Source organism: Myxocyprinus asiaticus, chromosome 32, assembly GCF_019703515.2.
Source record: "Myxocyprinus asiaticus isolate MX2 ecotype Aquarium Trade chromosome 32, UBuf_Myxa_2, whole genome shotgun sequence".
In the NCBI taxonomy this organism is placed as follows: Eukaryota; Metazoa; Chordata; class Actinopteri; order Cypriniformes; family Catostomidae; genus Myxocyprinus; species Myxocyprinus asiaticus.
In genome coordinates, this window is record NC_059375.1 from 23949106 (window position 1) to 23955105 (window position 6000).

Sequence of the window (6000 nt, forward strand, 5' to 3'; positions counted from 1 at the left end):
TCCAGTGAAGCAGATACATACAGCATCATTTTTTCTCCATCATTCATAAAGCACTTTTCCACCACTGGGCCGAATGGTTCTGAGCACGGTAAGTAACGGTTCAGCATTTCCATTTGAGCATGGCTCGATACAGTGCGATTACAGACCATTCCCGGTCTGGAATTCTCAACACAGGCAGCTAACCGCACTCAGGACAGAGAATAGTGCTGGAGGAATTCCTGTAGTGATGACCACAGCAGATAAAGAAAATGTAACTGTAAGAAGAACTGTTCGGCATGATGGTGGAAAAGCAGCTAAAGATATGGCAATGAGGAAAGGCAGATGAGATATTTAAGACAAGGAGCATGACTGAATGCATTGACAAAAGGCACTGTGCTGTATATGCAGTGGTGTATACAGAAAGAGTGAGTACCTGGAGATCTGTCTGACTGCAATGCTGAACAGCATGTGTCCAGCTGCTGCAGGATATAAAACAACCTGATTTCAAGCTCCTCACTGGACTCATCCTTTTTTACTATGTTCATGAGGTCCTCTCCTTCCACTGTGGTGGAGCTGGGCCCCAGAATTTTCATCAGTGGGTCCCTGTTAGTTGCATGGCCAAATCATAAAAAAATTAAAAACACTTTTGCTCATCTTTCTTTTTCTTTTTCATAGTTTTACACTTCATTGCAAATTTCCTCCCAAGACTTTGTGTTAATCTCAGTTTTAAATGTTTAGCCAAAAGCTCTAGGAGGCATCTCAGAAACGAATCTTTAGATGAAAATGTGACTTTTTGCAATATATGATAATGGTCACAAAGGAACGAGAACAGAATCAACAGACTATGGTACCTCGGAGCATGAGAAATTACTGTAGTACTTTTAGTAATACTATATGCCCTGCAGTGTTAGACTTCTCATTCTCAGCCTCCAAACAGGCCTGAACCTCCCTCATCGTTTTGTCTTCAGCCAGTTGCAGAAGATTGGAGAGCTGGTAAAATGTGAACACTGTAATGTCAGGTGGAATGAGTTGGAGAAGGAGATGGCCATCCTTATCAGACTCCTGGGACATGACTGATTCACCACTGATAAAGAGACAGCAAAGGATGGATTGAAAAAACATCAGATTAACAACAGATGGATGCATCCACAGGTGCTTTAACCCTTAAATGCATGGGTGTTTCACCATATTTCAAAGAGATGATGCAACAAATATACTGTATAAACAGGATTCTTTACTTCCACACAGAAATTGCTGTCTAAACGCAACTGGCTGTCAAACACATATTGAGCTACACATAACACATAATCTACATATAATCTACACAACTACACATATGTATTTTCTCAGGCACTTTTTGAGTCTAAATAGACACACAACTTAATTTCAATCTTACACCCAAATGATAAGTCATATCATACTCATAATGTGTTGTACTTGCTATAGTTTACTTCCACATCGCTTCGTCAAATAGCAATTTCAAATGTAAATCAAGTCAGTCACTGAAACAACAGTGCCACCTTAAAAAAGACAGCATATATATTATTTATGTGTACACGCATATGGAATACTGATAATTCACCACTGTCACACAGAAAGTCAACCTGATTTAGTAGTCATCTGTATAAATAAATTAGTAATTTGCAGTGCTGGGTGGATTACTTGTGAATTGTAATCAAGTACTGATTACAAATTACATCACAAAAAATGCAATCAGTAACAATCTCATAGTTTACATTTTGAGGTAATCTAATCTGGTTAATTTTGGATTACTTTCAACCTAATTCTATTTTATTTTATGTCACATGCATTTGAGTTGGAAAATCATTTTAACACAGTATAAAGGAAAGAAAATATATTTCATTCATTATTACCAACAAAAAGAGCTCCTTATGACATTTTTAAAAAAGTGCATTAAACAATACATGAATGAAATAAATATTAATCTAACAGCAATGGCGGTGCATGGCCAAAGTTTATAATTCAAAACACTAAGACATCAAGTTAATTTTAAGTGCATAAAACAACAGCAGCATTACAAACATATAATCAACATAAAACAATGATAAATTGAACAAAAATTAATGACTATAAAATCAACAGCACCGATAGGTCAAAGCGTTCATTTAAAACACTGAAACACTTTTAAACCTTACTGATAGTCCATTGCCTATTCCAAAGCTGAGGTGCAAGATATTATCTTTTAAACAATTAATATATTCTAAAAGATCAGAATATTTTAAAACAGCAGATTTCCATCGAGTCACACAAGAAACATTTGTGTAACGTTTTAGGTCAAGATTCATGCAGTGGACATGTTCCATATTGCTGCACAATTTGCAGTTGAATTTGTGTAATCTGCGGACAGGATCCATAGTGAATGGCATCCACTAGATCCTTTGAAGCAATTAAGATCAATGTCTGAGCCACACCATTGGTGAGGTAATAAGAAATAATAAAAAAATAAATAAAAACATATCTAATTAATTCAATGAACCTGAAATCAACAGCAATGACATTTCTAGGTAAAAAATAACAGCTCAAAACCTAGCAATGTGTGCCAAAATCAAAAAACATCCAGTGAGCGGCAGTTCTGCAGATGGAAACAGCTTGTTGATGAGAGAGGTCAACGGAGAATGGTCAGACTGGTTCGAGCTGACAAAAAGGCTATGGTAACTCAGACACAGAACTGCCGCTCACTGGATGTTTTTTGTTTTTGGCACCATGCAGAGTAATCTCTAGAGACTGTTGTGCGTGAAAATCCCAGGAGATCAGCAGTTACAGAAATACTCAAACCAGCCCGTCTGGCACCAACAATCATGCCACGGTCAAAATCACTGAGATTATATTTTTTCCCCCATTCTGATGGTTGATGTGAACATTAATTGAAGCTCCTTACCCATATCTGAATGATTTTATGCATTGCACTGCTGCCCCACGATTGGCTGATTAGATAATCGCATGAATAAATAGATGTACAGGTGATCCTAATAAAGTGGTCGGTAAGTGTATATATCCAGTGAAAATAAAATTACAGTATATAGATATTAAATAATTATAACAATATGACTTATGGAAGCTAAAAAAAGAGACCATTAAATATATAGGGTCTTTACTTTTTGGTAATTAAGCAGTTATAAAGCAGTTTTTTTGTTTGTTTGTTTTTTTCACTATTCAGAAGAGAAAGTTTGAGGAATACTAAAGAGGTGTGGACATAACTCCATAAAACGGATGAGGTACAGGAGGTGGAATGAGGTCCCGGGTCACTAAAGACCTGAGGTATGTGTTAAAGGGTTAAACATTCACTGACATAAACAGGTCTTTAAGACTTGATAGATTCTGCACATGAATTTATCTGAAAACAAGTACTGTGAACATATCTATAACTTTGTAATGCTGTGTTGTTGTTGTTAATATGTTTCTTAAAAGTACATTTCCTTTTTTTCTAAGGAAAATGACAATAAATAAACAGTCAGAAATATTCACTTTAATTTCTCTGAAGTGAATGCTTTGTGAATATCCTCAGTATGATTATTTGCAGGTCTGTTATCATTGAAATGGGAAGGTAGCACTCTGGTTTAACAAAAACAAAAATACACAAAAAACAAAAACAAAAGCGAGAGCGAGAGTGCGGAGACCTGGAACAGTTGTTGGTATTACCTGATGTCATACTATGTTTTCCATTGTAAAGGGTCTCTGAATATAAGCCTGGCCTCCTGTGGGTGTCTGGCGCCGAACTCCTCCGTGAAGATTAGGAGTTCGGTGAGTATGGCTTCATTCAGTGGAGTACTCTCCAGTTGATCTGCATCACATCTGCTCCACTGAACTGCCCTAGAGAGCGACACCCCCATGACGGACACAAGTTGGATCTAACCTAAAATTAAAAAAATAAAAAGAGATTAAGCCATAAAGTTACTATATCAATAATAATACAACACGAGTATGTTAAGGTTATGTAAACAGATGCATTAATGCGCGGGTACGGATCAGAAGCGTTTTCAAACTAAAGGAATTTATTTTCTTTCTAACTGAAGTTGTCAGTGACGCTCTTGAATGTTTGTCAATTAATATGTAGCAGTTCACACAGAACTCGTCCTTTGGGTCAAAAAAGCTAGACGCAGAACGCAGGAGTTACGAGACGCCATTTTTAAACCATCATTAAACCATTTTTATTTTATTTTTTTAAGTTGGCGTTCTACACGACAACAGCGAAAACAGCGAGACGCGGCGCAGCGGCCAAAAACATCCGTCTTGCTAGAGCATGTTTACGTAGAAAACCATTTCAGAAAAGCACAGACGGCCGCAAAAATGCATTCGGTGTGAACGGCCCCTAACACGTTGTATTACTCACCAATATACCCGACTAAACTATTCTGCACAACTTTTATAAATGTTCCTCTTCAAATATGTGACCTAGCTTGATAACTTTGCGTGGTCGGCGCTCATGTCAGTTCCAGAGTAACCATAAAAAGAAACCAAGCGCTGGTTTCGGTTGCTAAGATACAATCAAACAACATGGAGCAGAGAGGGTCATAAAGTGTGTTTAAGAAAAGCGTTTGGGTTTTCATTAAAAGTTTTTTCTTTATATTTATATTGTACAGGCTTTTAATTTACTATTGTCAACTATATGTGCAGAAAATACTATTATTAGACATCATTAGATATTAGACATAAAAATATGTAAAAGCACAAATTCTCTGATTCAAACTTCTGCTATAATACATTATAACGCTATAAAACCGCTATAAAAATTTGACTGTTAGTCAAATATAAAAAATTTAACCAATTATTTATACATACATTTTTTTATAAACATTTATTGAAAAATTTCTACAAACAGATTTAGATTTATGATCATAAAATACATATATGAAAGCTGTCTGAAATAGCACAATAAAAGGATAAAGTATTAGCTAGTATTAGTATTATCTTTTATTAGTTATGGTGTAAATTTTTCGTGTTTATAGACAAGTGATTGTGATCAGCTCAGTTCATGCAGCTCAAGCAGGTAAATCCCCAACACTATGCCTGAATAAATTCGTTCTTGATTATTCTTTTTGAAAACATTGTTAATGCACGGTTAATGTCTTACAGTATTTTTTTTTTCTCCTCACATTTTCGTAAAAAATATGTTTCAATTAAAATAATTTAATTATCGTCATAATCTTTTTCTTGTCATCTTCGTTATCGTTAATGAAAATACCCCTAAACATTTTCGCCATTATTTTTGTTAACAAGATTAACAAAGAACACGATGGTTTTCAAATAACTTTAATGAATTGTCATTCATTTTTCATGCATACACAATTTTGACAGCGCTTCACAGGGTGGGCTGGAACGCCAACAGGGGGTGCTGAAGCACCCTCAGCAACCCTACTTCCCACGGCTATGTCTATACGGATTATCAACATAAACATCGAGATCTTCGCTATTTAAAGAGATAGTTCACCCAAAAATGAAAATTCTCGCATCATTTACTCACCCTCATGCCATCACAGATGTGAATGACTTTCTTTATTCTGCTGAACACAAACGAAGATTTTTAGAAGAATATTTCAGCTCTGTTGGTCCTTATAAAGCAAATAAATGGTGACCAAAATTTTGTAGCTCCAAAAGCACACAAAGGCAGCATAAAAGTAATCCATAAGACTCCAATGGTTAAATCCCTATCTTCAGAGGAAATATAATATGTGTGGGTGAGAAACAGATAAACATTTAAGTCCTTTTTTTTACTATAAACCTGCACTTTCACTTTCTCATTCTTCGTCTTTTGTTTCTGACGATTTGTATTCTTTGTGCATATCGCCACCTACTGTCAGGGAGGAGAATTTATGGTAAAAACAGACTTAAATATTTATCTGTTTCTCACCCATACTTATCATATCGCTTCTGAAAATAAATTTTTAACCACTGAAGTAATATGGATTACTTATATTCTGCCTTTATGTGATTTTTGGACCTTCAAAGTTCTGGCCACCATTCACTTGCATTGTAAGGACCTACAGAGCTGAAATATTGTTC

The 6000-nt window shown here is 35.7% G+C and overlaps 1 pseudogene; it reads right to left on the bottom strand.

The window, feature by feature from the left end:
* The window catches only part of LOC127423205 (outer dynein arm-docking complex subunit 2-like), a 79549-nt pseudogene extending 75031 nt beyond the window's left edge, over positions 1 to 4518 (bottom strand).
* Between the last annotated feature and the right edge of the window lie 1482 nt (positions 4519 to 6000).